The sequence below is a fragment of the Andrena cerasifolii genome, chromosome 13 (genome assembly GCF_050908995.1).
Source record: "Andrena cerasifolii isolate SP2316 chromosome 13, iyAndCera1_principal, whole genome shotgun sequence".
NCBI classification, from domain to species: Eukaryota; Metazoa; Arthropoda; class Insecta; order Hymenoptera; family Andrenidae; genus Andrena; species Andrena cerasifolii.
Window position 1 is genome coordinate 970,810 of NC_135130.1, and position 23,773 is coordinate 994,582.

A 23,773-nucleotide genomic window follows, 5' to 3' on the forward strand; every position below is an offset into this window, starting at 1 on the left:
AATAAAAAAACTTTCAGTGGAATCGGATAATAACTTTTGGAGATACAGATCCCACCGATTTGGATACATTTTTTTACGCCTTGACTTTAACGACTCCCCAGTGCCGTCTGCAATGATTAATTATGAAACAAAAAATATATTTCTATAATTTAACACATGCTTAATACAATGCAAAAAGTCCCATTAATTTATATACAGTAGTTTTCCTTTAATTAATTTCTAAAAACCACTTATTTTTTGGAGCTCTAGACTAGAAGGTTTCCTTAACAGGGCGGCTGATGAGCAGTTGCTACCTGGGCCCCTACTCAGAAGGCCCACCCGGGGCCCCATCCTTAAAAAAATTACGATTTTATCCAAAGTGTATTTTTTTCTGTATTATTACACTGAACCCGTTTTTAGTAAACTACCGCTTCAGTTTCCCGAAAAATGGGCCCCTAGTCAGAAGCCACCCCCTAAGGCCCTGTCTTCAAAAAGAAATTATGATTTTATCTAGCATTATTTTTTCCTATACTTCTCTGTACACTTTCCCCCTTTTAGTAAACTACCTCTTCATTTTCTCGAAAAAATGGGCCCCTCAGAACGTTTGCCACCTGGGCCTTTTTTCTTAAATCCGCCACTGATTGCAAGTATAGTTCACTATGTAGTATGTGTATTGGAGACCGTTGCATTGACAGTCGTAACAAGACTTATAGGTCTTTTAACAGGAGAAAAGAATTCGTTGACGGTCCAGATAGCTTAATTGGTTATAGCAGTCGCCCGGCAAACGGAAGAGTTACGAGTCCGAATATTGGTCCAGGAATCCAATTGGCTGATACTTCTCCTTCTATGATATAATATGATCCGTGTTCACACGCGTACAGAATGTTTCGTTTAATTTGATTACCTTCACTATTGATTATACATGGAAATATGCTTCAGGAGCAAATTATTCCTTTCGATTGATTGCACATAATGATTGGCGGAATAGTGTAGTAAATATTAATGAATATCGTATATTTTCGGATTTACATATCACCACCTTTGTTGTCGTGTGAGACTATGCATACCTACATATATGTGCTTCCGTTTGAGTCTGATCCCTAGAAAATTACTTGCAATCTAATACGGTGTAATTAATGGAACTTTTGCTTGTCTTAATAAATGATCGAATTGACAACACAGAGCTGAAGAATTGGGGGTCATAAAAACTTTATTAAAAATGTAGGTATGCTGATTTTATAGGAATTTCGATTTCAACCCGATGTCACATTTGCTCCATCGTATACAATTTTTTCTATTACTTGCTTTGACATTGCCATGTTGTAGTATGCGATTGAATGAAATTAGTAGTGAAAAATTACTGAACTCACAACTACCAGATGTGGCTTGGCGACTTATATTTATTTATAGTCACTTAGAAATTTCTAGTATGTTATAATATTTACCTGCACTCACCGTTATGGCAACCTTAAAACCGTTCGCAGTCTACCTGGTATGAAATTATTATTGCGGTTTTTCGAATCCAGCAACCAAAAGAGTTTTAAAAACAGCTACAATATTGAAACAAGTTTTTTTCCTCGCAGGCCAGTGTACCTAGTCGTTGTTTTTATTGATATTGGGACACAAATTGCATATCATGACCAAATAATAATTTCTACTGTGAGAATAGTTTCTTGCGCGAGATACAAAATTAAGATAGTAATTGTTCAGAAACGTTTATAAACTCAACTGTATTTAAGGTGTCCAAATTATTTGGAATACTCTGTGTACTATTATATATTTATGTCTAAGTATAATTTTGAATTATAGGGCAAACGTATGTATATACATTTTCAAGAATATTAAATTAATAACGTTAAGTTAGTGCATAAGCTCTGCCACCGATTATTTTTTAGAATCATACGCAACAAAAATACTATTGCTCTTCATAGAATTTACGTCAGATATGTATGTACACTGACGAAGTGCAGGAAAGGTAGTGGAAAAAGGGAGCAGGAAAGATATTGCAAGTACCTAAAATGATAAGAGGTACTTACTTCGTCATACCTCGTTACACAATTTTCATAAAAAATGTATTGAGCTACTTGCACAAAAATGAAAAACCATCATAACTGAAAGAAGTCCTACAATACAGCATAATTGTTATACAGTGCTGGACGAGAGAAAGTTTACAACTTTTAAAATCGCATAACTTTTTTGGAATTTATCCAAACGATATGAGTTTTTTTTTAAGAAGCTAGAAGGATTAGTTTGCTAAGTGACGTATTTCGTCATTTTGAAAAAATGCAATTGGTCGGAATAGCTAAAAGCAAAGAAAATCAAAAATAGCGAAATCCCCGAAATCAGCGATTTTCGACCTTATTCTGCGATCTTTAAGCGTTTATAGCTCAGAGCAACGTTAACCGATTTTCATGAAAGTTTAGGCATGTAGACAACTTACTTCAATCTGCAAACGGGTTTTTGGAATTTTTATTACGGGCTCAAAAAAAAAATTTAAAATACAACATTTACTATTTTTTTTTTGCTATTTCGACCACTTACATTTTTTTTCAAAACTAATCCTCTAGGTTCTAAAAGAAAACTCATTTCGTTTGGACCAATTTTAAAAAAGTTATTTTTATAAATTGTAAACTTTCTTTCATCTGCCACTGTATACAATATGTTCTTAAAGATATTGCTCTCTTATGTTCATTACCGAACGCAACTTTTACACTAACGCGTGATTTCCCATAATCGAAATAACAAAATTTCTTCTGCTCCTCATTAGAAACTAATTCTATATCGAATTACGTTTAAGACGCACAAGAATAGTGGCTCGACGAACTACATCCCCTAACGTTTCATGTACAGTAAGGCTGTTCGAGTACTCGGAAAAACGAGCCGAGCCGAGTACCCGTAAAAACCGAGTGGTTCGAAAGAACCGAGAAGCTTGAAATTTTCGAGCAGACTGACTATGTCGAGTAGCTTGAAGCTTGAACGTTGCGAGCAATACGAATGTTTCGAATATTTTAGGTTACGTTTATCTACCGGAATGTAAGTAATGGTTCTCAATAAGTAATGTGAATTATAAAAATGTAAGCTGTAAATGGAAATATTCTGTAACTTTTGAAAATAAGTACTAAATTAAAATCTTTCTTTTTTTCATTTTTTTTTTGTGTATTTATGAACGTTATTCATACACTTTATGTTATCTTTCTTTTCTTCTTACTTTTTTCTTCGTAACCTAAAATATTGGAAATATTCGTATTGCCCAAAACGTTCAAGCTTCAAGCTTCAAGCTACTCGACACAATCGCTCTGCTCGAAAATTTCGATCTGCTCCAAATACCTATATTCGAGCCGCTCGAAAAAAATCGAGTTTCTCGGTTCTTTCGGGCTCTCGGTTCTTTCGAGCCATTGGAAAATATTCGAGTTACTCCGTTTTATCGAGCCGATCGGTTCTTTCGAGCTACTCGGTTTTTGCGGGTACTCGGCTCGGCTCGGAAACCGAATCTCGGCTAGGGCTGGGACTATTTGCCGAATTTTTCGGTATTCGAATATTCTAATAGTTCAGTTGCTCAATTATTTGGCGAATATAATTCGAATATCCAAGTATTCGAATACTATTCGAATATCCAAGTATGCGAATACTATTCGAATATTTAACTATTCGAATATCCAAGTATGCGAATACTATTTGAATATTTAACTATTCGAATATCCAAGTATGCGAATACTATTCGAATATTTAACTATTCGAATACTGAGGTATTCGAATATCCAAGTATGCGAATACTATTCGAATATTTAACTATTCGAATATCCAAGTATGCGAATACTATTCGAATATTTATCTATTCGAATACTGAGGTATTTGAATATCCAAGTATGCGAATACTATTCGAATATCCAAGTATCCGAATACTATTCGAATATTTAAGTATTCGAATAGTATGGTGTGAATTATAAATCAAGTTCTTTAGGTTCATTTATCAGGGTAAAATCTTGTAAGCTAATTTTGACCCATTTCACAGTAGTGATGGGGTCAAGTATATTAGAAGTAGGTTCGAATCTGACTGTATAGTTTCGAACAGTTCACGAGTACTTCGAAAAAAAACACTACTTTCAAGTAAACTCGAACCTTGACGGGAAAGGTTTGAACTCTCTATAAGAACTTTGAGAAACGTCAGCGGTACTTGCAAGTATAATCGAACCCTGACTATTTATAGATTTGAACCTTTTAATTAAAAACTATACCTAAAACATCAAGCTACAATATCCAATATTAACTAGCGTTCAATCTAGTACCAAATACGAAATTCAACGAAAAATATCTTAAGTGGTACGATATTAGCAATTCAGAGCTATATAGATTTTTGTCTTCCAGGGTTCGAATACTACTTTTACGAGATTTGATTTTTTCAAACGTCGAAGAACTTAGAAGTACATTCTCGAACTCTTCCGGTACTTTTTCTGAGGTTCGAAACCGGCTTCTATAATCCAAGTTCTTTTGAAGTGTATAGAATGAAACGCCAGCTCTTATGAGTACTATTCGAACCCCATGAAGTGAAACTTTTGTATTGGAATTGACTCGGATTTATGAGTACATATTGAACTTAATCCCATCCCTACTTCACACCATACTATTCGAATACAGCAGTATTCGAATACATCAGTATTCGAATACATCAGTATTCGAATAGTATTCTAATAATAACATTCGAATACATCAGTATTCGAATAGTATTCTAATAATAACATTCGAATACTCAAATATTCGAAGTTTATTCGTAGTATTCAAATACTTGTAAAATATTCGAATATTAAATTATTCGAGTAGTTCCAGCCCTGGTCTCGACTCGGTCCGAACTTCAAGCTACTCGAATACTTGTAAAATATTCGAATATTAAATTATTCGAGTAGTTCCAGCCCTGGTCCCGGCTCGGTCCGAACTTCAAGCTATTCAAATATTCGAGTACTCCAGCAGCCTTAATACACAGAGCTAAATAGTTAAATTCACGTTTACCACATTACTTGTTCGTTCCGGAACACCATGTGGCTGTTGCAGTTTCTACAATAACATTGAACGCAACGCGGGGATCGAGGGCAATATCGTTGAGCAGATGGAGCGAAAAGTCTGTCCCCGATTCGGCGTCGGAGGGAAATATGAGAAAGTATCGGAGGCGTAAGAAAAAGTTATCGCGAGCTGTTTTCGTGGCTCATCCTGCGATGAAAAGTCGATCGGTCGAGAGGAGAGGATCAACACCTCTTTTCGAAACGTACCGGCCCATCCCTAGACGGCGGAGCTCGACGAGCGCTTGCGCCCCAACGCCAGGCTATAAGAATCTGATCGGCGCTCGTAGGGACTTCAGTCCACCCCGTGGTACCGGTGTCGCGTTTGTGGTCGCGTCGCTTCTGCCTCGTCGGAACCCTTTCGCGGACGACGTAGCGGCTATGTTGTTTCCCGTGTTTCAGTGACAAAGAACGAACGACAGGGTGAAACAGGGAGAAAGAGAGAAAGAGAGCGAGAGAGAGAAAGAGAGAGAGAGAGTGCGGAAGTGAGAGATAGTGAGAGAGAGAGAGAGGGTGGGTGTGAGAAATAGAGAAAGTGGGGAAGAGAAAGAGCGCGCCACAGCGAAAAAGAGCAGCTTTTCCTTCCTTCCCCACCTTCCCGAAACGGTAGGCAGGACAGCGTCGTCAACGTCAGCAGCGACGCCGGCATCCTGGACGATCAGCGTACGTTCACGTCGAAAGAAACGTTCATATTTCGTAGTAGCTGCCCTTCTATCCTTCTTTTCGCCTGGTAGTGACTGTGACCATAATTCTCGAGCTTCGCCGGAAATAATATCCATACGGAAGTCGTACCGACAAAGCCGAGCTATCGCGATGGAAAATAGTAAATACCATACGCGTGTCTTGCCACCCCTTTCGATATTTCCATGCGAAAGGCCTCGAACACGGAGAAGCAGATTTCTTTCATGCTCCGTCATTGTTTTGTGTACACTGGGATTCCGCTTCCCGAACTTCTGTCAGGAGGATTTTTACCCTACCCTTCTGCTCTCGAGCACGTTTCCTCATTGTGCCGGATCTGTTGCGGGATTAGTCTCGGCTTGTTACTATCGATGGAATTTCTGACATTTAAGTAATCGCGAGCTCAATCGAGCGTACGCCGTGCACTCTAAGAGCGTTTAAATTTGACAAACAATTTCCAATTTTGAGTACTGTTCGGGGCAAGTGCTGGCTGATCGGTTAATTAACTTCACGAACGTACTTTAATTAGCAGCTTTAAATTCGGAATAAAAATACACCGAATTTCGTTTGCCGTTTGTGAAAGTTCAATTTCCTCTCATAAACGTGGCATTGACTTCAAGCTGTTGAAACTAAAAGTTCGTGGACGGTATGTGCTAGAGCTACTGTGTATAGCGTGTACTTTGAACTACCCTTTCCGTTCGATTACATAAGATTTTTTTAATATCAACAGCAAAGTATGGTAATCAATTTTTTAACAGCAGTTAACGCGTCCATTTGTAGACAGAATGAAAGAGTCTCGGTAAAATTAATAATAAAATTATCTAAGGCAACATGTGGAAGTAGTAAGAACGATAGCACTTTAATTTCGCACGATCTTTAATCCTGAATCGCAGTTAGCGTCGAGTTCCTGGGGGGGAATTAAGTACTATTTCGATTTGTCAACTATTTAACCCAATTTCGATTTACTATTTTCCATTTTACGCAACAGAGAGTAGTGGTACAAACTTAGCATTTGGAGTAGAAGTTAGAATATTTTAGTAGTAGATAAATTATTAGACGATGTTAGATAATTTAACTAAATAGTTGTTATTTCGTTTTTCAGTAGTTGCGATTACTTTATTGAAACCAAATTTACATGACCACCCTTTTTTTTTTAAACAGTAACACTCCTTATAATTTTATGTCGACTTGTCATAGCACCGTCTTTCACTTACCTTCTGCTTAACTTTTGCATATATTACTCTCTCATTCATATGTATGTATATACGTAAAACGATTTTAAAATTTACGAATCATAGACTTGATTTATTTAACGATTATAACATATACCCAAAATGTACTTGCAAAGAAAGAAAACGAGATTAATAAGAACGTGTCGTGGATACTAATAGGTAAATGCAACGCCCGAGTGCTATTCTACAGGTGAAGGGAGATTAGGCATTAGGGCGGAGCGGAAAATTTAAATTTGAATTTTCAGTTAGCCTGGGTGCGGGATGGTTGTTTTTTGAATAACCAAACACAACTGTAAAAAAAATTTGGAAAAGTATTCATGTCTGCAGGTTCCTTTTTCTCTTAAAAATGTAAAAATTCACAATGTGAATCTTATTTTTTACATTTTGAAAATTTAAATTTGAATTTTCAGTTGGTCTGGGTGCGGGATATTTGTCTTTTGATTAATCAAACACAACTGTAAAAAAAAAATTGGAAAAATATTCATGTCTGCAGGTTCCTTTTTCTCCTAAAAATGATTATATAATCATACTATATAGGCGAAAATCTAAACTTGAGTTTTCAGTTGGACTGGGTGCGGGATAGTTGTCTTTTGAGTAACCTAACACAACTGTAAAAAAAATTTGGAAAATATTCATGTCTGTAGATTCCTTTTTCTCTTAAAAATTATTATACGATTATTTATATGATAATTAAAATTATTATATGATTATTTAGGAGAAAAAGGAACCTGCAGACATGAATATTTTTCCAATTTTTTTTACAGTTGTGTTTGGTTAGTTAAAAGACAACTATCCCGCACCCAGGCCAACTAAAAATTGAAATTTAAATTTTCGCCTGTATAGTATCGCTCCGCCCTATTAGACATATAATAAATGCAATGGAATAAATGAAATATAAATTCGTAAATGAAATAGTAGGGCGGCAGTAATATGTAATTGAACATGCATAATAAAAAATGTATATGAATAAAGTAAATTGAAAATATGAATAACTCGTTGCTAATTTTAACTGTTTAGTAATTTGTTGAATGGTGTACACAATTGTACTTGCGTAATAAATTGATAAAAATTGAATTTCCATTGAAATAATAAGGACTATCGGAACACCACAATACAGCTCGACCTTGCAAAATCAATAGTTAAAATTTCTCTCACAAAGTTAGAAACTCTTGAGTAAAGTTTTTATTCAACTGATTTTTACTATAGGACAGAGTACAGTTAGAATGCTAACGATGATAGTAGATAATAAACAGAAGCAAGTTTTTTTATCTCTACAAGTTTAACCCGGCGGAAGGCGCACCCCATATTGTAACACAGGTTGTCGCTACCGGGTCAAAAATACCCTAAATTGAAACGTAAAAAACCACGGTTTCAGAATTTTTTTTTTAACTTTGTAATTTTTTTATTAAAGTACAGTGTTTTAAGAATCAAACAAAATTTATGAAATATCCTAAAATCTTTATTAAAGTTCTTTAAAAAATTGTAACAAAAACTCAAACACTCTTCATATTTTCGTAACTAGCGCCTCTGTGGTAAATTTTACCCAGTAGCGCCTCCCGCCGAGTTAAAGTCACATTCGTGTACTAGTCATTAGAGATTAATTTTCGTTACTTGTGACTATGGTCTACATACATATTTACATTTCCAAATCTACACATCTTTAAGTAAGTGAATTAATTTCTTTTATTGATTTTTAAAATTCATAATGATTCAATTGTACGCATGCGCTGCCACTTACATGATAATGTAACGAATAGTTTAGCGAATTAACTTTTTCCATAGGAAACAAAGAAGTGCAGCATGGTTATTCAAGTTTGAAAATTCCTCAATAATATTTACAGATTTGTGTTCCCTGGTATCTAGAATTACCACATAACATTTCGTTCTTAATCAAATGTTAAATTAACTAATAATTTATAAATTGAAGTGTCTGTCACATTTTACTCTTACTTAATTCTTGAACAATTACTATTAGCAGACTACACGAACAACAGTTAGTACGTTTATACGTTTGAAAACATCGTATGAATTGTCTTTAAGGATGAATTTCAGTGACAATTTTACCCAAAAGCTAATCAATCTCCAAGATATTAATAAAGCTTTTTCCTGTGATGAGAACTAGTCAGAAATGGCAATGGTGTATTTTTATCGCGCATTCACTTGAATTCGCTCTTCCTTTTTATTTTATTTTATTAATTCATTGAATAAGGTGAATCTCCCAATTTCAGCTGATTTAAGAGGTAACTCGTCATAAAGAAGGTGTAAAAAATTTGTTTGTGATGAAAATTTGCAGAGTAATTGATTAATTCTTTAATAATAAATCAACCAATTCAAAAACTATTTCAGAAAGATATTTCAAGATGTTTAACTATTAGTAATTTGTAATTAAATATATAATCCTCCAAATGTCCGTATTTCTGCTGATGAAAAATAGCGATGTATGTATTGCCCCAAGCTCGTGCAACACTCGCGTAAATGTTTAATTAATTTAGAATTATTTTGTTGCAACTATAGTACAGACGTAACACATATAATAAGAAGAAAAATACGAAATGATCAGAAATGGGGCCATGAGCAGAAATTGGGACATTCGCCTTATGTGATCTTTTATGAAACACTTGTTTGTTGGAATATACCTGAAAGCGCAAGTTTCCGTATCATTTTTTGTCATTTAAAAAAAAAATATCGAATCAATTGTTCGGTATTTTTGTGAAAATTTTGCTCAGTGTTTGATCTTTCTGCTCACAAGATTTCAAACACTTGCGGCTATCATTTCACTTTTAATTTTGCAGCTATATTTCTCGATATTGCATTTTCCCATAAGTTAAATAACTTAAAAACTACCGAATCAATTTTTCTGAAATTTCGCAGGGGGTTCTACTATTGCATAAGGATTCATTCCTCCAGTTTTCAAAGATTTTCGCTTATTTTTAATGTTACTGAAGTTCATCCTTAAATATACCTAATTAGCCTATCAAAGTTTTTGTTGGTTTTCCCTTGAGTACACTGAAAGTGCATATTCATTCAGCGAAACTTAATTTCTACGTGAATAGTCTATGCATTACGTAATCATTTTCTGAACACAGTGCAACGGGCAATGCCAATTGTTTTGAAATGGCAATGGAACGCGAGCTCGTGTTCGCTCCTAATTAATTGTAAATTCCGTAACAGCTTGCAATTGAAATTCGATTATACACCCCGTGAACTTTAACGTAAGTGAACGATCAGTAATTTCCAACTATCGATTCTATCAGATTTATCACCAACTTTACGCACAAAGTCACAGCTTCGACAAATGCGCACATCAAATACCATCGCACAATCGTGAAATTTGCTAAAAGTGCGTGGAAATGGCAGTGAATGCGGTAGTGGCGCATTTAAGCAAGCATTTCTTCAAATCTAGATAATACCTCCCCAGCCTGCGTCCTTGTGCTCGACGATAATTATTTCCCTTTAGAATAGTACAAAGTAACCCGCAGTAAAAAGTACGTCGGTCGTAATTTGCAATCGCAAATAATTTCTTTTTAATACAAGGGTGACAGAATATTTACGTTAGAAATGTTTACCTGGAATAATCACTTTGAAACATTTTAGTTAATAAATTGCCTATCAACGTAATCGATGCCTGCGTCCTCTTTTTAAGCGAAGTGAGTGAAAATCAAGATGAAACTGGCTTCGTTGTGCTAACAGTCGGGTGTGGTGGAATTTCAGTGTAATTTTAAAGAACAAACACGCGCGGTGCCTAAAAAGTGAATTTAACCGAGTACATTCGATTCGCACCGGATCGAGCGACGCGTTACGAGAAGCACAACGAACTTTGTACACTCCCGTCTAGTCGCGATGCGTGGTGTGTTTGAGCTGCACCGCCGAATATAATTATTGCAAAGTAAAAGTACACTGCTCGACGCGCGTACAAAAGATAAAAGAATCCGTAGGAGTACACCGCGTGTTTTCAAATGTAAGTAGTAATAGCTTCAGAAATGATTCCGTTCGCCAATGTTCGATTATTGAACGATACTCACCCCAATGTAACCACTGTGCTGAGCAAACTACTACATACTTCGGGACTTGGTAACTTTGTCGAATGGCGTAACGCTGGAAGAAAGGAACGTTGGAATACCTCGTAAATCGTTGCAAATGCTGCAGTTCGCGTTACATGAAAAATGTTATGCGGATAGAATAAAGGTAGTAACGTTCTACTTATCTTTATTAACTGACGATGAAGTATGGTTGCAGGTAAATAGTACAGCAATTGGTCAATGCGTCAATAATGTGACTAACGTTGGTGTAGTATTCGGTCAATATTTGTCTGATATCACAGCTCCAGGGATGTGTGTTCTTGTGTGGGTAGTTGAATAGAAAACAGATATTGTATCACCGTGATAAACATTATTGTTTTATTGCATTAGTGCACACTTGGTTTGTGCTCTGTTACATTTCGCAACATCCCGCATCAGGAGCCGTTGTTAAGGTAGTTCCTGAATAATCTACCAAATTCAGGATTCCTTTCAAATTTCGTTCGAAACTAATTTGGTACACAAGAAACCCTTGTACAAAGTTTAAAATCGATTTACCACATAGTTATCGAGAAATTGTTAATTAAACACAGTGGCACATGGCAGAGTCGAAAAAAGTAGGGTTATAATTTTTTTTTCCTTCTGAAACAGGAAAACTATATTCAAGAAGTGAAATTGAGACAAAAGTAGATCGAAATGTCAGGAAATGAATTTATTAATTTCTGCAAAACTGTACACGTGGTTTCTTCGTGAATGCCCAGAAAATATAGGTTAACCTGCAAATTTTGTAGAAACAACGTAGAACAGTCAACGTGGCAACGTCGCACATTCGATATGTTTAGACATTTAAATAGCGAACGACGAATCACATTCATATGGACATTTTTTCTGACATTTTGGTTGTAAAAAACGCTCCGAATGAATGCGACGTTGTCAGATATGCTGCTCCAATTCACTACGCTAACCAATTTAATATTCTATTTTCGTATTACAAATATTTATATTAACGTTGAACTTGTCAAAATATATATACATGATGTTAAAAATTATTATTATTATTTCTATAGTATCATACTACTTTATATTTATCGGTTATTACCCAACTCTAATTTGACTAACACAGTTGGTTAGGAACTACCTTAATACATGAGCACTGGCATGTGTGTGTGACTGACAAGTGAACATCCCGAACCCGGAAATTGAAAAAATTCTGAAACTTTGTAAATATGAAGGGAATTTTCTCCTCACTATAACGCAATTTTGATTTGCTGCCGAAATTCGCTCTAAGGGGGTGTAATTGACCCCTGAAATTTCGGCTATTTTCCAATTTTGTGTTACAACTCGTGAACTGTAAAATAATTTTTTTACCAAATGATAGATCTAATTAAAAGAAGTAACTTTTGTCTTGAAACTTTTTTCCTATCTCTTACAGTTCGCGAGTTATAACACAAAATCAGAAAATAGCCGAATTTTCAGGGGTTCATTTCAACCCCTTCGAGTGAATTTTTGGCAGTAAAAAAAATTGCGTTGTAATCAGGAGGAAATCCCCTACATATTCACAAAGTTTCAGAATTTTTTGAATTTTCGGCTTCGGGATCTTCCCTTGTGAGTAATTTTATTAAGGATTCTTCAAAAAGTAATGAATACACGTCACACAGATTTTGTGTTATTCTATTCATCTTTTATGCTATGCTCATGATAGAAAATTCCTGTGAAAAATAGTAAGAAATACATTTATTAATTACAAGTAGTGGTTACAGATAGAGTTAAAGCTCGGTGTATTGTTTATTGTTAACTTATTTTGTATGTCGAAAGATATTTGCAAAAATCGTATGATTTCAAAAGGGGTGCGAGATAGTAAATATAGTTTTTGTAAGTGGATGCGCGGAAAGGATTTCGAATTTACTTGAATTGTTTATACGGATTAACGTATCTTTTATTTCGGTCGTAAAAGTATGATCGATAGGATAATATAGCCATACGGAGGCAGACTTTTTTACTCTACGAAGCAGAACCAGAGGATCGTTTGTTCAGCCGTCTACTTCAGTATGTACAGAAATGAGTCGTTGCTCCATATTCTCTACTGTTGTTGGCATTTCGTTATAAATGTCATCTTTCAAGGCTTCCTAGAGGAAAGAATTTAGGGGAGTTAAAATGGGCAACAGAGCCAGCAGTGGCGTTGGGTCGATACGTCACATCCAACGATTTGAGAAAGTAGCGTTTGATATTTATTGGTATTTTACTTCAAACCTGTACAATACCCTTACAAGCTATTCTTTCATATTTGTCAAAGTGCTGAAAACGATTTGAGAAAGTTGTGTCTGTCGATAAATGTTCACAAATACCTGTGTACAAAGCCTATGATTATATCAATCATAAGTATGTCAAAATATTTATAAATATTACCTGCATATACATCTGTATGAACGTTATTAATTACAACAAAAGTGTCCGTTGAGTTAGAACTATCTAGACTTGAAACAACAAGTATATTTTTATTTTTACCTTAGCTCGAGGGTGAGGGGTAGTTAAATCTGAATACGCTCTAGCCCCATACAGCCCCTTTCACTAAGATCAACTCGTCAATTGCTGGAGGCTATTATAATTTCAGGCAACTTAGGAAAATAGGATGAGAGAAAAGTGGTCAATAACAGTATTGTTTAGTTCAAATGAAAGTATACTAAAATAAAATAAAATGCAATGAAATATGAGGAATACAGGATTTGGAATACTAGTATAAATTGTCATATAATGTGTGAAGGAACAATTCGGTCGCAAAATTTGTGACGTATTACAATTCTATTTTACAAAGTGGAAATATCTCCAATAGGGAGAATTCTACGGTCTATGCAGACACTTGGAGATTATTGGGGTCTGACATAGGTCACCATGACATCTGGTGGCGAAAGAAGAAGCGCTCGTTGCATAAAATTCCGTTGGGCAGGATATGAACCTGCCCAATCACATATACTTTGCATAGAAAGAAACATTTTCGCAAATAACTACAATACTGCATATACAACACGTGTATCTTGTACCCATATCGGCGCCACTTTGGTTAGGCCCCGCCCCCATGTCAGGTCCCAATTGCCACTTAGGAAGAATGAAACAATTCATATTACAAATTATATTTTTGACTCACCAAAATTCTGATTTATTAATTTTTATATTTTATATATTTTACATACTGTATATAGGCTCATCGCTTTCGCCTTTCCCGCCTAGTATTTAAGTGCTTCTGCCAGTACCTACTGCTCAAGGAAAGAAAGAATAAAAATAATGTGAACCGTAAAACATAGCACTTCTACTATTATTATACAGACAAAATTAAAATTGAAATTGAATAGTATAGTGTGAGAAATAAGAAAATGAAATGGAGCAAGTAGTGAGCTATTTTTTGCCGAATATATAATTAAATAAACATTAATTGAAAAATAAATGCCCAAGAAAAGACAAATACAATCTTCTTAAAAATGATGCAAGAAGCAAATACGACAGAGAAAACAATTTGAATACACGAAATTTGCATACAACTTTAAAAAACTTATAACGAGAGCTAATTTATTGCGACACATTTTTTTGCGATAATGTTTGTGGCTTTGAATAATCAATTGTTTACTGATTTTTTAATTTGAAATAATACGCCATCTTCTTCTAATAACTGATAATTTCAAACAATGCCATCTATGTAGCAGATGTTTATTCTACATAAATTTCGTTTAACTTTTCGCGTGACCAATCGGTAAAAAATAGTGTCGAGCAGTACACACTCTGACATAAAGTACGCAAAAGCACTAGCTCAACCACTTCGCGCGCCTCGTCGTAGAAGTCGACCCTTTCAAGTGCTGCAAAGTGGTCGGAGGTTGCAAAAATGACCCGTGCGTGGCGCACAGTTGCCCCATTGGGAACGTGATTTTGCGCCAAATCGGCCTGCGCATCGAAAAAAGAGTGCGTGGCGCGCAGTTGCATAGATGGGACCCCGCCTTTAACCTCTAGAGGGCCGGGATTTTTTCATTGAAATTGTGAATTTTATTTACATAAAATTTATGCATATACACCACCAAAATGGCCGGCAAAGTATCCAAATTCTTAGGTGGTCACTATAGGAGCCAACCCTCTAAAGGTTAAACACGAATCTCGCGATTGTACGTCGAAGAATGTCGCAGCCCAACGTTCTCGAATGTGCCCAGAGAAAAGGGTTGGTACACTTCCGATAAGGCACATCCCGCGTTTGTTGTTTCCGATCAGCTAATCAGAGCAGAATTTTGTCTTAGGCTGCTTCATGATTGGTTGAGATGTTGAGAAAGAAGGACCTCGAATGGTTACATGTGCTCATTTCTTTCCGAAGTTCAAGACTATCACGCAAGTGATTGCAAAACTTTTACGGTTTGCCTGAGAACTCTGATGATCAAAGCTCGAGGAATGCACATATGGCGCAATACATGTTCCCTGGTCGAAGCATATACGCGTAACGTAAATTGATGTCCGTATACGAAGCGTATATGTACATCAATTTTATAATGATAGTTCAAATTGAACATCCAGATCATACATCATACCTTGATTATCTAGAGAGCGATCGCGTTCTTATGGCTCTGGCATGGCTTGCAACAATTATTGATTTTGTAGTGTAAAATTTTGATTTATAGTCGTTGCGCTCGATGGAGGAGGTTCCCACAATGCAGAATATAGAGAAAAAACTCATAAACACTTCTAGCTATCGCGGCATACAGCACTTACAACACGTTATTAATTTTGACTACGGCCGCCCCAATAGCGACGATGCCGAGCGAAACAGTCTCGGTTCGAGTGTTAACTTAAATCTATTAATTGTAACACGGTAGACTGATTTGTAAAAGTAATGTCGGAAAGGATGTGGCAAATGCTCAGTAAACACGAGCGCGAGTATAATGTCTCAAATATATTTTACGGTATATGCGTACATTACAAAACGCAGGGAGTTCTCGGGTCCTAGCGACGCGACAGACAGGGAGTCCCCGCGTCCTAGCGACGCGACAGACAGGGAGTCCCCGCGTCCTAGCGATGCGACGGACAGGGAGTCCCCGCGTCCTAGCGACGCGACAGACAGGGAGTCCCCGCGTCCTAGCGACGCGACAGACAGGGAGTCCCCGCGTCCTAGCGACGCGACAGACAGGGAGTCCCCGCGTCCTAGCGACGCGACAGACAGGGAGTCCCCGCGTCCTAGCGACGCGACAGACAGGGAGTCCCTGCGTCCTAGCGACGCAACAGACAGGGAGTCTCCGCGTCCTAGCGACGCGACAGACAGGGAATCTCCGCGTCCTAGCGACGCGACAGACAGGGAGTCCCCGCGTCCTAGCGATGCGACGAGGTCCTACGGTCCCCCCCGCGACGCTGCCGCTGAGTCTGACTTTCTCCCAGCTTTTCCACTGGGAAGGTCCCAGGCTGGAATTCCAACATTCGATTTGTCGTACAGACTGTTATTAGATTTCGCAAGAAAGGGACATAATTACCGACTTGTGTGTTGGTAGAAATTTTACTCGCAAACTTAGGATTATCACAATTAGTCTCGGCGTTAAAATGAATCTAACGCTCAGAAGTTTTCCGAGCCAAATAAAACAAGAACTGCCTTCTTATTGGCGGGTAATTTTCAAATTCGATTTTCTTCATTTCGCAGAAATGACAAATACAAAAATAGAAAAATGTGAGAAACTAACATCCACCCACGTTCACTATCTTCCTATGTTACCCATCCTCATGATGACCAGAACATATTTACCAATTTACCGATTTATTCGAATAAATTTTTCTCAGAATAAAATATTATTCGTTATTCTCGAATAATTTCATTTTATTCGAATATTATTCGAAACAGAATGTATTCAAATAATGTCCAACCCTTTGCTACGCATTATTGAGTCACACTCCAGACAATAAAAGTAAATTCTCGAAAGTTTTATTCGGTATATAACACAACCAAGATATTTTGCTACTTTCAGAATGATTTTGACAGAGAATGGGACATTTTTAATTACACACACACACATATATATACATACACGGTGTTAGCCTACATGTGAGTGAAAATTTAAGGGGCGATTCTAGACGTCAAAATAAGATGAAAAGAAAGACTGACGAAATTGCAGTTGATCCTTCATTTTGTAATTAGGGTAATTGTGGGACAGTTGCCGCACCTTACGCAAAATTGTCACCGTGTCTAAATTTTGCAACGAAAATTTGTTCCAAGAATACATATCATTAGTTGAACATATTGTCCTACTACTAGCATTAAAGAAAATCAAAATTTTAATATATGTCACCCTTAAAAAATTGAAACTAAAAACATCCATTTTTAAGGAGAGACGTCGCACGTGCGGGAGTGGTGCCGCATTTCGAAAAACGTTTAATTTTCCATTTAAACTTGTTAATTTTAACTTTTTATTTAAAAAAAAGTAAAAACAAAGTAAAATGAAAGATTTTTTTAATTTATACAGTTATAAAATACAATAAAATTGGAAAAATGAATAAGTACAGATATTATTTCTGCTTTTCTAAATTTAATTCTTCCTTCCATATTCATTACACATAAAATAAAAATGAAATGTGAAAAACGAGTAAAAAGCCCACAAATATGTTTGGATTATCAGCTTTGTCATTAAAAACTAAATAATTTGCCTTGAGATATCGCGGTATCTATTTTCGACACTCTGTTTGTATTTTTAACATTGAAAGCAACATTTAGTTGACTTTGGTACCTTCTGATACAGTGCGCATAAAAGTGCGGCATCTACCCCAAATGCCCGGTAGAGGCGCTGGCGTCGCACTTTCGTATTTCCAAGTACTATGTCGAATATGACCTATTCCGGCCGAGAAATATTCTACAGAGTTCCTTTAACGTATTACAAAAGTTATATCACGAAAAACTATGAATGTTTAACTACTACGGTAGCAAAAATAAACTCGACTTATAACTATTGAGGGAAAGTGCGGTAGGCTTACCCCCAAAAAATAGCAAAATCTTTAAAAGTAAAAATGGAAACACGTTTTCGCTTATTAATCTAACCTAAACGAACAGCTTAAAACAAATAAAATCGACGGTGTCGTATTTTATTACCGATAATCCTGAAATACCGAAGGTGCGGCGTCTCTCCCAGTGCGGCATCTCTCCCGCAATTACCCTATAAGCGTTTAAAGATTTGGTATATCCCGCCTGAGACCCGGCAACCTGCTGGGCACCGGTGCACGCGGAAGAAATCATTCGGGTGAGAGAGCAGTAGTAGTCAAAGCCTGTGTCGCACGGGGTCATTCACCTCAAAGAAGCTGCGATGACGACACACGATTCGGCGAAACTTCATACAAAATTACGACGTGCGTTACGAAAAGAAAGGACAATGTTCCTATTTCTAATCATGTAAGAGTTCGTAAAAATAGTTTTTTATTATTTATTTATGCAACAATCGACAAAACAACTTATTAGACGTAATATTTAACCTCCCCTTTACACACAAAATAAATAAGAAGTATTTTTAAAAACAGTTTAACCTAATAATATTCGATTTAATATGAAGTATAAAATGTCCCTATTTCTGCTCAGTAAAAACGAAAATGCTCGCATTTCTGCTCACGAGCGTGACCCAGTTTCTGCTTAAATATCCAAGCGATTTATCTTCCAATTGAAATGTCTATAATTATATTTTCGACAACACAAATAAACAAAATTATTTAAAGTTTTAAAATGTCTCTTAATTACAAAAATATAAAATATTTTTAACAAAATCTGAAACGAATATAATTTTCAAATTGCCAATATAAAATGCAAACCTACAACGGAATAAGCAACTGTAGTTAAGTAAGTACTATTCGACGCTTTTTGTCTCCTTTTTAATTTTTCTTTTCTTGCTCCTTTTTAGGGCAGCTTCTTCTTTCAGTTTTTTCATTTTAGATTTCTCTTCATCTTTCAGTTTTTTTTAGTTTAGCTTTCTCTTCATCTTTCTCATTCTTAATTCTAGTTTTCTTTTCATCTTTCCGTACTGAGTACGGTAAAACCAAACTTTGGCGCAAATATTAAAGATTCAGTAAGTTTTTTTTAGTAAAATCGCAGCGTTCACGTGCAACTGACGATCACAACGGAATCGCTCAAATCACGTTTCTTTACGACGGACACACTTATTAAATTTATTTCTCTTAAAATACTGCCATCTATTGAGCAGCGGGCCGTAGCATTTTCTTCCGAAATACCGTACTAATAAAAATATTTTTTTTACAACTAATATAATATTTAACTTTTTACATTAAATGAAAAATATGCGTACTGAGCAGAAATCGGGACATTGATCTTAGCACGTTTTATTTTTCTTACGAAAAACAGCACGTTTCAGTTTGCCACGAAAACAAGCACATTCCATCATTTCTGACGAATATTAGCGCGTTTGGTCTTCCACGGCGAAGACTAACATATTTGACTTTTTCACACATTTCGTACTGTTGCGGCGAAAACTAGCACATTATCCGGTTTGATCACGAAGAATAGCACGATTTGGATTATATTGCAGACTGCAGAAACTATTGCGTTTCAGCGCGTGGTCAGTTTAAAAGAATTCAACTGCTGAAAATATTGTTTAATAAATAATAATTCCCTCTAATCTCCAAAAGACAACACATGAAAATTTTAATCTACATAATTTAAGTACTGCAATTTAATGTTTAATAAATTACCGACCTAGTACTAAATAAAAATCGCTTCGGTATTTAAGTTAACGCACTTGATGGTCTCGATGTTTATAGGCAAACGCTTTGCGAATAACAACGACAATTTCGTCGTTAAGGAAGCCAAAAACAAAAACGAATAAGAGCATTATAACTACGAAACGTTAGCAATATGTGTCAACATAGCTACCGACGCGAGCGTATTATAATATCCCGTCTCATTTTTCATTACCGAATTTCCCAATTATAATTAATTTAATTTACGACGTGGTTTCGTATCTTCCGTGTTCGTTGACTTCGTAATTAACGTTTACTTGGTGAAGTGAGTGACAACGGCAATGATAAGTAAATAAACATGTACATTGATAAAACTATAAAATGCCTTTATTTAACTTTAAGTACATGCTTCAATAAATAAAAAATTACAGATTTTGAATGGTGGAATAGCCAGCATTTCCTTATACAGCAAATAATGAAAATTGTAGTAAAGATGACGCAGAGGAGGAGACAAATGGTATTATTATTCTTCAACGTTTACATAATAGCTAGAATAACAGTGCTGTCGAAAAAGATGCAAGCGGTTTCATTAATAGTGATTCTGATGAAAATGTTGCAAGCAATAGTAATAGTACTACTGAAAATGGTGTTAATCATGTGAGTTCAAGTGAGTCTCCGGACAAGTTTATTGTTCGAAATAGCAAGCGAACAAATCTTACATAAACACTTTCACGAAAAAGAAACCGAAATGAGCACACGTGGATTGATGTAAAAGCAAAGAAAGCACGTAATTCAGGAACTGAAGGCATTGGAAGAATGAAAGTACCAATAAATACTTATTAATACATCGCTAATAATGGCTAGAAAAATGCGTGATGGATGTGATATCAAGTGTCGCATTCGTTGTTATGAAAACATTAGTCTCGATGTCCGGATAAAAGCATTTTCACAATTTTGGCAACTTAATGACCATAGCAGGGAACTGCCACTCTCATTTATGATTTTGGAACAGTGTTTCAATTGCCACCTAGGCAGTTCCAATTTTTTTTAACTAAAATTCAATATGGCCGTGATCACGTGTTCATGATTCGTCTGTAAAGGCTGGAACAGAAACATCAGTCCTATCAACAATCCTATCGAAAAAAAAGTTTTATAAAATCAGTTTGACAGTAACAGGTATGCATATAGTTGAATGTATATTTTTAATGTAGTATATGTCGTGACATAACTGTATAAAAAAACATAATTTAAAAAGATATTCTACATATACTACATTAAAAATATATATTCAACTATATACATACTTGTTGCTGTCAAACTGATTTTATAAAATTTATTTATCGATAGGATTTTTAGGGTTTCGTACGGTACTAGCTCGCATCAATCACATGCAATGCATATCAATGGCATACACAGTTCAGGCTGGTTCAGACACGTCCAGTGTTTTAGTCGAGTAGCAAGTAATTTAATAATTTACAGTGTGTAGACACTAAAATTTGGTTGAGTAGTTTAATAAAACAATGGTAAATTACTAAATTACTCGCTACTCGACTAAATTACTGAACGTGTTTGTTCCAGCCTGATGAATCATGAACACGTGATCACGGCCATATTGAATTTTAGTTCGAAAAAATTGGAACTGCCTAGGTGGCAGTTGAAACACTGTTCCAGAATCGCAAATCAGAGTGGCAGTCCCCTGGACCATAGTAAACAATGGGAGCGTATTAATAAATGGGCACCTTCGAATATAGCTTCACAGTGCGAAGTAGACGAATCAGATTCTGATATCGAGAAGAAATCGAAAAAAAAGTTTACAGCCATTATTTTACATTGCCAAGTGGAGATGGAGCACTAAAGTTTGCAAGAAAATGTTTCTTCATACTTTGAACATCTCGTATGAATGGGTCAGAACAACGGATAAAAAGAACAAATTGACAAATAGTACTCGTGTAATTGACTGTGATAAACGAGGAAAACATAGCAATGGACTTTTTACAGTACCAGAAATTTTAAAACAAGTTGTTCGCGCCCACATATCTTCTCCCCATTATTATAGGAAAAATACACGTAGAAAATATTTAGAAGAAGGACTTACAAGGGGAGGACACCATGTCGTAGACACCGATTTTGATGAGCCTTGGCACGATGGATATATGTCGAAAATAAGTAAATAGGTGTCCGAGCGTTTCTGCCAATGGGCCTTAATAATAGAGATATTTAGGCTGTGGGGTTTTAATGGGTAAAAATCCCACACTACCCTGGCGCCCGCGGGAGATTCCCTTGTGGAGGCGTCGGGGTGCCTTTTGAAGATGTCTCCACTTTAAAGAAAAATTATAAAAAAAATAATTTATAAAATAAAATTTATAAAGTATTTTTTTAACGTGGAGACATCTTCGAAAGGCACCCCAACGCCTCCAGAAGGGAATCTCCCGCGGGCGCCAGGGTAGTGTGGGATTTTTACCCACTAAAACCTCACGGCCACTACGAAACTTTGAATAATTTCCATGTAAATACTTCTATTATTAAGGCCCATTGGCAGAAACGCTGGGACACCTATTTATTTATTTTCGACATAGATCCATGGTGCCATGGCTCATCAAAATCGGTGTCTACCGCATGGTGTCCTGCCCTTGTTAATATATCTAAATTGTATTCGCTATTTAAGGAAAAAATGAAAATAATAGGTGAAACGACATTTGCAACATAACAAATATACAGAAAAAAAATTATTATGGAATATAACTATGGATTTGTCGTGCCAACAAAGGATAGGTACGAACAATGTGAAATGTTCTCGAATATTTCAGAAAGACAAAAAGCACTGGACGAAGAAACCCAAAAACTACACTTAAACAATAAAAAAAGCGAGATTGTTAATGAAGTTTAATAAGCAAAGTGCCGTTCTGAGTGCATCTGTTTGCACAATAAACTTTGATTTACAAAAAGTGTTGACGACTTCATGCAGAAATTATTGCGTATGGAATTTTACAATCTACGAAATGGCCAGTCATCGCGGTTGGTGCAACGTTTGGAATGAAACAGTTGGATGTAGAGGCTCTAACGAAATTGCATCATTCCTATGGGAATTCATTAATGATAAATCGAAAACTGGTGTGAAAAAATTTATGCTCTATAGTGATAACTGCGGGGGACAAACCCGTAATAAAATGGTTTTTAGCATGTTCGTTAAGGCCGCTATAAATTTAGAAATAAACATAACACAGAGATTTCTGGAAGTTGGTCACACACGAAATGACGGCGATTCAATGCACGCCCGTATTGAACAGTGCTGCAGAAAGAAATCGGTCTAAACGCAACAACAGTGGTGTAGATTTATGAAAGAATCGAAAGTTGATAATCAGTATATTGTTAACGAAAAGCTGCAATCTGAAATATTTGATTCCAGGATTTGTCACATAAATTTAATTGGCGTTCGGTAAAAATCGCAAGCGTTAGAGAGATAAGTGTACGACCAGATGAGCATTCGATCAGTATAAAATATGATTTTGAACAAGAAGCGAAGGATATGAAAATATTTTTTACAAAAGTCACAAAAACGATATTAACGTTTATCAACTAAAAAACACATATAACGGTAAAATTCCTCTATCATAAAAAAGACGATCGATCTGCGATGATTTCTAAAGGCATTATTCCAACCAGAGTTCGGAGGGATTCGGCTGCACTAATGGAGGGGGAAACACCTACAGGAGAGGTGGTAATGGGGGCGGGACTGACGCAGGCGCAGTTCATGCACACATTACCACCGCTTCCGTACGTGTTTTCCCCTACATCAGTGCAGCCGAATCCCTCCGAACTCTGATGCCAACAGAGTTCTATCATTTTTATGGAAATATTATTAAAGATTGAAAATATAACATTTATATTACAAATATATAATAAGATCTTAAATATTAGGTATACTTTTTATTTAAAATAACTTAGAACATTAATTTATAGATTTATTACGTTATGTTATATTTTTAATGAGAGGAAAATGTAACATGAGACTGTTTTGTTGGCAAGATTTGAACGATGTAATAAAAAAAGTGTTTCAATTCAATATAACAGTGTTTATGCATAAATATATGCATAATAGTATATATTTTTATTAAAGAATGGTCATATAAAAAAT

General features: G+C 35.9%; 1 protein-coding gene across 3 annotated transcripts in view; it reads left to right on the forward strand.

Annotated features, from left to right (window-relative positions):
• The first annotated feature begins 5,345 nt into the window (after window positions 1-5,345).
• Window positions 5,346-23,773, forward strand: part of LOC143375971 (metabotropic glutamate receptor 8) — a 233,205-nt gene continuing 214,777 nt past the window's right edge. For all 3 annotated transcript variants that reach the window (XM_076825702.1, XM_076825704.1, XM_076825705.1), the window contains exon 1: window positions 5,346-5,693. The gene's annotated coding sequence lies outside the window, so the exon portion shown is untranslated. The remainder of the gene's footprint in view (window positions 5,694-23,773) is intronic.